The sequence below is a fragment of the Ixodes scapularis genome, unplaced genomic scaffold (assembly GCF_016920785.2).
Source record: "Ixodes scapularis isolate PalLabHiFi unplaced genomic scaffold, ASM1692078v2 PGA_scaffold11__112_contigs__length_91849675, whole genome shotgun sequence".
Taxonomy (NCBI): Eukaryota; Metazoa; Arthropoda; class Arachnida; order Ixodida; family Ixodidae; genus Ixodes; species Ixodes scapularis.
In genome coordinates, this window is record NW_024609837.1 from 65,376,848 (window position 1) to 65,390,092 (window position 13,245).

Genomic DNA, 13,245 nt, shown 5'->3' on the forward strand with positions numbered 1-13,245 from the left:
AACATTCTGCAACGGTTATCCCTTATCTAATGTCCTCCGAGCCCCATAAACACACAGTGAGGGAATCATTTAAGTAACTCGTGCCATTCTTTTTTTTTTTTTTAATTTCGTTCGAATCAAAATAGACAGCTTTGTATACATGTATATAAAAATATTGAATGCATGTCCATCCCACTATAGAGGTCCACCTTTTCCTTAGGTAAAACTGGATCAAACTGGAGAAGGCCAGTTTTACATAAACCCCCAGCATGGTATGTACCAAGGGCCGCCAGAAATGATTGCTCACCTCAGAACACTCTGTGCGGCTTGAAGAAAGCGGCTTGCGGTCTTTGACGGTGGGTCTACCCGCTTGGTGCAGCTGGGACCTGCAAGAAAGTTAACGCAGCTTGCAATATACCAGAAACTAACAAAAACAAGGCCAGTATTACATAAACCCCCAGCAGGCATGCACCAAAGACCGCCAGAAATGATTGCTCACCTCACTGAACACTTTGTGCGGCTTGAAGACAGCGGCTTGCGGTCTGACGGTGGGTCAACCCGCTTGGTGTAGATGGGAACAGCGAAAAAGTTAATGCAGCTTGCCATATACCAGAAAATAACAAAGACAAGGTCAGTATTACATAAACCCCCAGCATGGCATGCACCAAAGACAGCCAGAAATTATTGCTCACCTCATAGAACACTTTGTGCGGCTTGAAGACAGCAGCTTGCGGTCTGAAGGTGGGTCAACCCGTTTGGTGTAGATGGGAACTGCGAGAAAGTTAATGCAGCTTGCCATGTACCAGAAAGTAACAAAGACAAGGCTAGTATTACATAAACCCCCAGCATGGCATGCACCAAAGACAGCCAGAAATGATTGCTCACCTCATAGAACACTTTGTGCGGCTTGAAGACAGCGGCTTGCGGTCTGACGGTGGGTCAACCCGCTTGGTGTAGATGGGAACTGCGAGAAAGTTAATGCAGCTTGCCATATACCAGAAAATAACAAAGACAAGGCTAGTATTACATAAACCCCCAGCATGGCATGCACCAAAGACAGCCAGAAATGATTGCTCACCTCATAGAACACTTTGTGCGGCTTGAAGACAGCGGCTTGCGGTCTGACGGTGGGTCAACCCGCTTGGTGTAGATGGGAACTGCGAGAAAGTTAATGCAGCTTGCCATATACCAGAAAATAACAAAGACAAGGTCAGTATTACATAAACCCCCAGAAGGGCATGTACCAAGGACCACCAGAAATCATTGCTCACCTCAGAGAGCACTCCACGCGGCTTGAAGAGAGCGGCTTGCAATTTTTGTTGCTGGGACCTGCAATATATTAAATACAGCCTGGCGTATACCACAACGACAAAGCCAGTAATACATAAGCCTACAGCACATGTCCCAAGGACCACTACAAATGCACGCTCACCTCATGGAACATTCCATGTGGCTTAAAGAGAACGGCTTGCAATCTGTAATGGTGCGTGCACCTGTTTGGTGCAGCTGGGACCTGCAATAAATTTAGTACAGCTTGCCATATACCACAATGTAACAAAGACAAGGCCAGTAATACATAAGCCTAAAGCACGACATGTCCCAAGGATTGCTAGAAATGCTTGCTCACCTCATAAAGCACCCCATGCGACTCGAAGAGAGCGGCTTGCAACCTGAGGGTGAGTGCACCTGCTTGGTGCAACTGGAACCTGCAATAAATTTAATACAGCTTGCCTTATACCCACAAAGTTACAAAGACAAGACCAATACTACATAAGCCTCCAGCATGAAATATCCCAAGGACCACTAGGAACACTTGCTGCTTCAAGAGAGCGGCTGGCAATGTCTGGATAGTACCTACGGGTTCATTTCCCTTCCTTGATGAGCCTGAGCACTTTCGGATAAATGCCGCTCTTTGCGGTATGGCATGGTGCACACCTGGTACCTCTTTTGAGGTTTATCTGGCCAAAGTACCTATAACAAACATATAACAATTGGGTCACACACTGCAGTAGCCAGCAATACCACAGCAATGACAAATGTTAGAGAAGAGAATAAACATAAAATTATGTTTACTAACCAAAATATGTTAATTACCTTCTTAAGTATTGGTATAATGGGCTATGCTGCGATTGCAATTTTAAACGGAGACATTATTAAAGCCCAACCTAAATGAAACAATTTTGTGAAAAAGCAGCAAGTTTTGGGTAATCCATGTTTTTCGGAAATCGCCGGTTAGAGTTTTGGGGTTACATTACTCTCTTTAAAATTGCAATTGCGAAGAGGCCCATTAAACCGCTAAATAATAATAATAATAATATAATACATTTATTGTATCTAGCGCACATCAGTTAGCATGACGGGCACATCACAGCCAACATGAGGCTTGTGGGATATGCCACCCTGAAATTAACAGTCCAACATAGCTATACTTTGAGCCCGAGTGCAAAGTGAAACAACTATATGCAGACGTCATTAGGATGTCACAGGTGCCATGTGACACAGTTAGATGCAGACACACACCATGCACATGCACACCAACATATGCAAATGCAACGTTAGGTTTGAAAATAGCCACTGTAAAAAAGAGGAAGCAATTATAACCTCGTTAAAAAAATCATGCACTAATGATAATAAACGTAACTATACTAAACAAATAACGCAACTATACTAAACACAAATTCATTAAACCAACTCCAAAGGGGAAGTGTCACGGCCGGGGTGTCTGAAGCTGCACAAGTGTAATCTACAGTGAAATAAGAAAAGTAAAAAGCTATGTAATTAAATAGTGACTTTACAATTTTCGGTTAATTAGTAAACATATTTTGACGTTTATCCGCCTGTTTAATGTCCGCCGAGCCCTACTATTATACAGTGAGGATGGCATCCACATATATATCACCTTCATTTTCCTTTACAGTCCGTTAAAGATTACAAAAAAAAAGATATATCACAAGAATCTTTCGACGTCATTTCAGCTGTCTAATGACTCAGGTGTGCAAATGAATGAACAGTACTCATCAATGAGAAATAAAACAAGAAAGCGCAGAAAAATAAATAAAATATAAACTTCTGCGAAGCCGATCAGCCGTTGGGTATGCTGAGCCAATTATCACGATTTTGCGAAATGTTCACCCCTAAACAGACAGTGCGGTGGAAGCTGCATGTTCGCTTGACCAGTCAACTGTCGATTCTGCACAACGTGGTCACCGCCTCTCGCATACTCACGCGGGGAGAGCGAGGTCAAGCGATAAGAGGCTTTAATTATAGTTGGCGAACAAGTAGCTTGCACCGCACTGTCAGCGTAGGCGTGAACGGAATATAGGACATGCAAAAACCTAAAATATATGTACCGTATTTTCCGGGCTATAGTCCGTACCCGGTGTATAGTCCGCAGGGGCAAATTGGGGGTCTAAAGTAAAAGTTCTTGCTTAGATACTTAGATAGTCCGCGTGCCGTGCATAGTCGGCACCTGGTGCTTAGTCGACACGAAAATCTTCCTATAGACGGCACACCTTGACACATGTCTGCTTTCTTAGCACACAAAGAAGCCTACAATCAGGCACGTAGCCAAAATTTTGTTTCGGGGGGGGGGGGGGGGGGGGGGGGGGGGCGGGGGGCCTCCCCCTGGCTACGTGCCTGCCTATAATATACATAAGTCATCATTAACATACTCTTTCACTCACAAAATCCGTCACATCTCCTCATAATGAACGATCTTGAAAAACAAAATTCGTGTATACCGCACGCGTAGAGAGTCCGCACAGCCTAAAATTTCAGCTTTTAAACATGTATAGACCTTGGACTATAGCCCGAAAAATACGATATAAAAAATAAGCACATTGTTAAATATAAAGTCAGAGCCAGCAGCGAGCTGCAGAGTGGATGTTTACAACAATTAACCCTCCAAACTGCTTGAGCAATTTCCCGTCAAATTACGAGGGCGGTCAATAATTTTGTGCACGTCTTAGAGGCTCGTGAATCGAGTGCACTGGAAACTTCCGTTTTCGAAGCCGCTAAAACGTCGTTCAATGACATTGCATCGTTACAAAGACGTTAGCCGCTCGCTTATGTTGTCTGGCTGCATGAATGTTGTTGCAAAAACAAACACAGAAACTAAGCTTCCATAAAAGCTCGTACTCGCGAGTTCTTCTAAGAGATAAGGCGCAGGGCTCTGAGTAAAGGCGCCGCCGCTGCAGCACGGATAAATAAACACGTGCATATTATAACGGAAACATAACGTGCTGAAAAAGAAACACCAAAAGCACGATGTGTCGGTGGACGCCCGTGTTCTCAGACCGCAGATTTCGAACACGCTCGAGCGCTTTCCGTCTTCAACCGAAAGCACTCGAACCGCGAACATGGAGAAATATTCGATTACAATACGTAAGCAAGACATTGCAAGGATAAAGTCACATTGCATACCTTGAAGTGGGCGATTTAGTCGTCGATGAGCTGATGAGGCCCTGATGCATCACAGAACACTACACTGACCACGATGTCAACAGCCACCGAGGCGAGTTCGACGAACGCCCGAAGAGCGATAGCATGGCGATAGCTGTTGCAACCTCTGTTTGCGCCTGCGCGGCACGGGCGCACGACTCGGAGCAAAACCGCAAAACAACAGAGATGGGTGTTGCAACAGCCGCAACAACGCACCAACACCGTTATTCTGCGAGAGAGGAGGGCCGCGAAAGAGCAGCGGGGCTGCGCGCTGCGCGGCGGGGCATTCAACTCCTCGCCATCTGCGCATGCTTGCACTCCTGGGATTTCGGCTTTTCTGGAAGGCTCGGCTCTCGCGCCAAATAAATAATGAGGGCATCCTCGTATTTTGAAATGATGAGCGTGCCCGTCTTTTTTGACGAGGGAAAGACACGTCAAATTGACGTAAATTTTTTACAGTGTAATGTTAACTCAATCCAGATCGGCCGCAGTTACACGGCGGCGCCACCTGTCCTTGAGCAGCGAACGACAGTTCGGTTCAACTGAACTGGCCTACCTGGGTTAACTCATGGGTGTTCGCCCTAATAGAGTTAAAAATGGCGGCATCACCCGTATTGCCGCCGATGGCCACCGTCAGAGAAGCACTTAGTATTATGCAAGATTGGGTGAGGTATCGAGAAAGTATCGCAGCAGCGAATATTGTCGAACGACGTAATAATTCGCGCTCAGAGTTGCCGCTAGTGACCACGGCCCATCGCGGATGCCCACGCTAGTCGTCGCGGTCAATGTGATGTCGGTGCCGATGAGACTTTCGTTATGAGTATCTTGCTTGAATTCGTGTGAAACGTTATGTTCATCGTTTCTTCACTCTAAAGTTAAAAAAGGAGTTCTTTGGAGTTTGTGACGTTTATAATAAATGAAAAATGTGCATGCAGTAAATTTCGCATCACTTTTATGAAAAGGTAATCTGACATCAGTTTTGGTTTCGCTATGGTTTCAACTGGGATCGAAAGTTCTGGTGTTTAGGCCTATGCACCGTGTAACACCGGACAACTAAGTGGAGTTCAATCACGTATCTGTCATTGAGCTTGAACGTTAACTGATTGATCGCTGAAATGGCCCGTGTAACTATGGTAGTAGAACGAACCCTTGGCATTTTTAACCTATAAAACACACGTTCGTTTTTCTCTTCATGCAAAATTAGTGACAAAAAAAATGAGCTGCGTTCTTTTTTTAATTTGCAGCCAAAACAAGCTGCCATATTAACTGGATCAGGTGGCGATGAGTTCCAGGCATTGTTAGGGTTCGGCTATTGTCATCATTTCAAAGACTGGACACGAGCCATTATCCGAATGCTTGTCGAGCTTTTGATTATCGTGAGCCCTAATTGAGTGCTCACGAATTGCTTAAGTTCAATCTATGAGCCACGTTAAGGTATCGCCACTGGGGGAGTATATCAGCAATGCGACCTCCGAGGTATTCGCCATCAAGTCTTGCGAAGGAGAGATTGAAAGAAAACGCTCGCTTTTATTTTTGAAATCACACAACAACAAATAGCTTTCTTGGTCAATGGCGTTGCGTGGGAGTCCCCTTAGTGCCCGTGTGCTCGTGTAAAGTTAGATACATATCAACGGAAAGTTCTTGCACCGCCTCTTCAGGTAAAAGGAGATTCCCATTCATTAAAGAAAAAAAGCCTCGCATTATAGCGTAATGACCAACACTGTGAACCATGCATCTCTACACCCGGATACATGTGGGAGAAAATCCCCCTTGTCCGCTCGATGGCTTTTTTTGAAGGCGTTACTGTACAATATTTCGAGACCTAATAGGGGAAGGCATAGGTTCAAAAGGGTTCTATACGGATAGACACCGAAAAAGAGGAAAGAATGAAAGGGCGCAGGGACGTAAGACCGCCCAGCTTCTGTTTGAGCAATTAGTGGGTAGGCGCAAGGCTTTGTCTTCCCTCACTTTTCGAACGCGAACGCCGAAGGCCGGGCGCCGAAGTTCGGCGTTTGAATGCGTTCGAAGAATGAATAGAGGCGAAGGCAGCTGGCTTTGCGTTCACCCAAATCACACCAACCAGAGCTCGGTGATTTCACATCCCCGCGCCCTCTCACCTCCTCTCCCCCAGTTTCTATACGTATAGAGTAGACTGCTCTGATAAACCATCTGGAAAGACAAAGCGCTGAATATGTGCTAGAATTCACCATCAGTGTCTTTCTGAATGGCGTTGGCTGTGATAATGAGTAGAAAGCTCATTCCAAACGGCAGAGAAGAGAAACGTCTAACTTGGGCGAGCTTGGCAATCGTAGACGCCAGAGTTGGGCCTAATACGGTTTGGCTCTAATAAGCTAGTGAGTGCCTGAGTATTTTTGTTTTGTTTTAGTTGCTATGGGTTTTTGTTGTTTTTTTCTGGCTCGCCACTTAATTGCCGAAGTGCCAGATTTGAGCCAAAACTGCCACATTTGAACAGAGAACCGGGAGCGAAGCCTAAATAGGGGACTTGTTTGGCAGTTGTGGCCCAACGTTGCCACAGGGAAACCGAGCAGCCAGACGTGAAACCCAGCTCTGGCGCTTGTTTGGTAATTTAGGCCCGAAGACGCCAGATGGGAGCCAACGTAACAGTGAAGCCTAACCCTGGCACTTGTTTGGCGAATTAGTGCATGATATCCAGATTCTCGTCCAAGAAAGCCAAGTTTTACTCTACATTGGCTTCTTTTGGCTTTTCAAAGCCTTAAATCTCCAGACATAAGAAAACCTAGTTTAGGCCCAACGAACTGTGCTACCTGGGATAGGTCGGCGTCCTGCCCGGTAGCCAATGACGCGACTCACCGGTCTACGACGCCTGGACAATGACTTGGCGTCCCTGGACCATGGTCCATGCACGAACTTCTCTGCATGGACGACACCTCCTGCATTTCCCAGCTTTCTCTTGGGCACGATGAGTCTGTCGGAACGTTTTCCATTGCCGACTGGGTGCCCCTCATGGTCCTTACGATCGTGGATCTCTCCAGCCTTCCGCTCTCCCGAAAGCGCGTCAGCCATATTGAAGGGCCAACCCGCCAACCCCGCCAGGATCACGACAATCAGGATGGCGCAGAGAATCGCGATGACCGCGAGCACAAGGACGTGGAGTTGCTCGGTTGACGCGCTACTTCCGAGAAGATGTAACTCGCTGCTCAAAGACCCCTCCTTCCAGTACTGCGGAGTCGGAGACGCTGGAGGGGCGGCTGGTAGGGGCGCAACGCAGAATGCTTTCTGCTTGGCTTCCTCGTGCTGGGCAGCTGCTCGTCGATATGCCTCTCGCTGAGCCGCTAGGGCATGGGCCTGTTGCGTTCCTGCACTTTGGGCAACGGCGTTCACTTGAGCTTGGGCCGTGATGGCATTGTAGTAGTCGGCCCATTGTCGCTCAGTCATGTCGTGTGGGCCTGAAGTTGTTCAGTGTGCGTTAGGTGCGCACTGTACGATAAGGGATAAATGTAGCTGCTCTAAAAAGTCTCATAGCGGAAAAGTAACCTTATGAATTGGCAACTAAGCAATGTGAAATGCCCCTTGAAATGCGTAAGAATTACTGATCCAACAGTCGCGGTGAGCTCTGTCAACTCCCTTCCCTTAAAAGAAAAAACAAAACAAAATGTTTATTTAGGCAACATAACAGCCGTCAAGGGATTTAACGTTTGCATTGAATGCCAGCCTATATGCCCCTAGAAATTGCCAGATACCTCTTGAAACTCGTAGCAGGAGCCCGCCAAAAGAAAATTGAAGCTCGGACCCATGCAAGGGGTATTTCGCGTTCGGTTATCAAACGCTGAACTTTCGGACGGTTCCTCTTACGTTGCACTATACTTCGTTTCAGCATAAGTCCAAACTCAGCCGATGCTGCCAACTAATGGGACAAATCAAGGACTGTCAAAACCGCAAATAACTGGGCCTTTTTTGTGTGTATAATCGGTGCAGCGAAGAAAAAAACATGTACAGCAGCATGACAAACACCATGATGACGTGCTTTGGTATCGCTGTCTGATTGGTCCCCACAGATCGTAGCGTCGGCCACGTCTGCACTTAAAGGAATGTGGAACCAAACATTTCAGTGTGTTTGAGCACACGCAATAAAATTGACGTCGTCATAGCTTATTAAGTGTGAATTGGGAGATATGACGACGTCAATATCGTTGCGTGTGCTCGCGCATACCGGCGGCATGCTGACTCATGGAAAAATAGTGCGCCACTTATTATAGACACTGAAATGTTTGGTTCGGCATCCCTTCAAGATGAAACGAGGTATAGCAGTGAGGAGCAAAGCAAATTCGTGTTTAATAGTGTATATTTATACTCTTCTACACTCTGTTTTAACACAGCCGATAATGTGATCCGATGGAGGCGATCAAGCCGCGCCAAGCGTGCAGCACCGTGATGGCGCTCGTAGGCTTTGTGCGTTTGCCCTCCCCGGGTAAACCGAGTGAACGCCCCATGATGCTGCTAAGTTAATAGGTTTAGCCAATTATATCAAACACAAACGGGCGACAAGCGCCATGATGATGCAATTTCGGCAATGCCTTTTGTAGAATTTCATTTTTGTTTAGTGAAGCCAACACTACCTAAATGGCGCCACCGACCATCACGTCCACCCTTGACCCCAGGGTGTGAGGCTCGTGCTTCGGCCCTTTGAATAAAGAATGTGGCTCGAACTTTCAACCGACTCGGACGTCTATTTCATTCGACTTTGGCGCGCTGTTCCCGTGCCTCGCCGGCTGCCGGCGTCTTCAGAATGTGAGATCTTCCTTGATTCCCGTAGGCCTGCATGGGCCCTGCGCTGTTCTTGTTTTTTTTTTTTTTTCACTTCGACTCTATCGACTCTATCGCATCGTAGAGTCGGCTGCTATCAGACATAATGTGAAACAGAGTATTGATTTCTAATATGCAATATGATATATGTTGCCTATCAGCCGTAGGAACTGAAATCACAGGCACTTGCTGTACAAGATCTAGGCCCTCACACGATTTCCACACGCACGAGTGCGAATAAATAGTTGCCGACCTTTCCGCCGAGCTTACCTTTCTACTGTACTTCAGTTTCGCTTGCTGCTTTTCCAGAGTCCAATGGTCCCAGATGGTAGCGACGATTTCTTGGTATTTAAATTCTTCTTCTTCCTTGGCCATCCGGATGATGATGAGACGTTTTTGACAAATTTAAACGGACCATCAAGTGAGGGGGATCGGTGGCCGAGTGGTCTAGCGCACACCAGCTCGGAGCACGTGGAGCGAAAGCTCGCGCTGCAGAACCCAGGGATCCTGGGTTCAATCCCCGCCCCTGCCCGTTTCGATCTGGATGAACATCGTACCGGCGTGCGGTCGTGTATCACTACTGCGTGGTGCACGTTAAAGACCCCAGGTTAGCGGTTGTACCGCACTGGCTAAATTGCTCATCTACAGCTGAGACACCAGACGCCCACTGAGGCAGACTAACTTCCGGCTGTATAAACATACACACAACAATTTGTTTGTTTGTCAAGTGATTGTTCAACTTCTTCCTCCTTGGCTTTAATCCTCAACTCAAAAGCGAAGTGAGAAATCACGTGATCGTGACGTGCTTCGGCACCGGGGACGATGATGCAGTTCTTTCTTTTTTTTTTTTTTAACATCAAATGAATTAAAGCTTTTACCGTGCTTCTTAAGGACAGCGTGAAACTTTTCATTCTCAAGGGATGAAGGTGCCGTCACAGCCCTCATTGGCCACGAACGCAAATTCAGATATTCGTCGACGGATTGATTGTTGACGAGCGCATACGTCCGAGTGACGCAGTACTCATGTCCCATGCGTGAGCTGGAGTCGGCTGACGCAACATTAGCAGAACCGACTCAGAGGCCAGATTCCCGAAACTTTCTTACGACAAAAAAGTTCGTAAATTTATCTCACGTCAAAGGTACGAACTTTTGTTGATTCCCGAAGCAAAATGTTCGTAAGTTTTGCGGAAGTTACGAATTCCGTCGTAACTTACGCAAAACTTACGAACATTTTCCTTCAGGAATACTGAAACGTTCGTACCTTTGTCGTAAAATAAATTTGCGAACTTTTTTGTCGTAAGAACGTTTCGGGAATCTGGCCTCAGTTTCGCAGCTCCCTATTCCAGGCTATGGGCGTAAGTGGCGCACGTGGCGGTCGCAAGAACTAACGGCGCTGTAGTCGAATCTTGCGGCCACCGTCCCGCGCGTCGTCTGCTTTTGCAGAAGCCTCCAGCTTCTCCTAAGCATGCCATAAAAGGTCCCCGAAAGCGGGGCTGCTGTCAAGTGCTAGCTGCCACTTCTCACGAAGAACAAGCGCGTCTTTACCGCCGATATCGTGTTTAATGGCATCTTCGTTTTCAGAGTGCACGTCACAAACTTTATACTTTGCAGTAAGTTTCCCAACTTTCATATGTAGAGGTTGTTCCCTCCTTCTGAAGTCAGTAGGGTCTCTCGGCGCAAAGGAAGCATAACAATAGGAGCTAAGCCAGCGTCCGTCGCATAAGTAGCAGAGCGGCTCGAGGAACCGGAACCAATACTCGATTGCAGCGACACTAGTTCTCGCGACCGCCGCCGAGCTTATGTTTCCGGGGGAGCTGGGAAGCTGGGGTCTGACGTGCTTCAGCATCGCGAATGCACCACGGTGAAAAAGTGCATAGCTTTCGAAGGAAATTAGGTAGGAAATAGACCGCTATATTTTCAACATTTCTTTCCAAAAAGCAGGCTTTAGCCTTTCTACGCTCTCGCACTAGTTATATTTTGGCGCACAAAACGATATCTATCTCATTAGTAAAATCCTAATTTATCCCAGCCGAAAATTAATTTAATGATCTCATTAAAACATTTTTACCTGTGAACGAAATGATTAAGACTTATTTCTTAATTATCGCCCAAATTAAATACAATGGGTGCCTGGAATTCGGTTCCGATAACAATTGCCAACAAGATTACGGGAAGGCGCTTAAGCTTCGCCTTTAAGAGTGGAACGCGATAGCTACACATATAAACCCCCGCTCGCTCCCAAGCCTATGGCCGCCAGTGAATGCGACGTAGTTGTGACGTGGCCCATAATCTCGTCAAGATTCAGCCTGTTTGTAACTGGGGCGGGTCGGGCGTCTGCTAACCAAACGTCTTACGTAGGCCTTGTCTTCTATCTGGTATTCGCTGGACACAGTCAGCGCCATCTCGGATAAGCTTTATTAGAGAATACAAGTGTTAGTTAGTTAGTTAGTTAGTTAGTTAGCGGCAACTAACCACTTTTGAGACAGGGGGTCAGCAACAGTTCAGACTGCCGACACAGGTAAAAGTTTTAGTTTCTTGTTTTGTTCTTGCTTTTTCCTCTTTTGAGACACTTTCGCTGATTGGCGATCGGACGCAGCCTCTCCCACTCAACGAGAATGCGCTTGGTTGCTATTGTACCGTGGGCCCCTTTCCTGAATCCCAGAATTTCGGGAATCCTCTCTTCGCTGGTCGCCCAGGGCGGTCGACAGTGGTCTAGGGCAGGGCACCACAGCAGCACATGGGAGACATCTTCGCTTGACTGCCCGCACTGAGGACAGGCCGTGTCGTTGTCTCATAAGGGTTGGGCACGTCGGCAGTTTGTCCTCAGCGCTCCTACCAGTGCCTGAAGTAGTAGCGCGCTTTCATGGTCCCCTCGGTAGTGTGTGCCGGGAGACGGCTCTAACTTGTGATGCGCGTAGGTGCTCTGGAGGCTCGGCGTTTTCATCACCGCATGTCTCCAGGCTCCAAGTTTAATCGCGTTCACCTCCTCTGTCACAGCTTTGAACCATCCTTTCTCTGATGTGGCCTCATGTCGCTTCGTCCCTTTGCCGTACACAGAGTCGAGCCTGGCGATGGTGTTTGACCAGTTCGTCCTGCTGCTGCGATATTTAACCCAGTCGAATGTCCTTTTGGCGTACGCTTCATCTGGCATGTGGATCAGGCGCCCGAGGTATACAAGCTTGGCCCTTGCATCCCGTTGTTTGAATGTCGACCAGGCCATCTCTCCTGTGACGGCAAAGTTTGCAGTTGCCCCGTTTCCGCCCAGTGCCCACCTCCCGATTTCCCCTTGATCGCGGTCCAGTGTCTTCAGGGTGGTCTGCTGGAAGACCGCTGCGTCGTTAGCGTAGGTGACAGCCGGTACTGCGACACTCTTCCAGAGTGCCCTCGCAAGAGTGTATAGGTTATACGAATACTTTGCCATGTTCCACAGGTGATCTTTTCGGATGTTGGAGGTTTTTAGTGTGTTCCTCTCGCGTTGTTTCAAGTATTGGAGAGTCACTTCTTGGAGAGTCACTTTCAGATACCTGTACTCCTTGGTATGTTCTACTTCCACCTCCTGCATTTTAAACGTGTGGTTATGCTCGGGAACATTATAGCCCATCCACTTTAATCTTTCCTTACTGAATTTAAATCGCTTTTCATTGCCAATTCGAGTGCCGATATCGAGCATGTCTTGAAGGTGAGTTTCACTCTCTGATAACAGGATTATGTCATCAGCAAAGGCCAGTACTGGAATATAAGTTGTTTCAATGTCCTTACTGGTGATAATGGTTGTGAATGAAACACCCTGCCCTTTGGTTCGCAGCTCCAGAATGAGATCGTTGATCTAGACGTCGAACAGGGTAGGAGAGAGGGGGCAACCTTGGCGGAAACCCACAATCATGTTCACCTGCCCTGATGCATGTTCTCTCAAACTGCATCTGGCGTTTTGGCGCACACACACTAGATGGCGCTTCAAACGACGGGAGGCCAGAGCCGTATATTGGGAGTGTTTGGCCAATTGGCGGAGCAAAGGCCGCCGCCAGCGCCGAATATTCCCCC

At 47.3% G+C, this 13,245-nt stretch overlaps 1 pseudogene; it reads right to left on the reverse strand.

Annotated features, from left to right (window-relative positions):
• Window positions 1-11,731: 11,731 nt before the first annotated feature.
• Window positions 11,732-12,766, reverse strand: LOC115332236 (annotated as a pseudogene).
• Window positions 12,767-13,245: the final 479 nt, after the last annotated feature.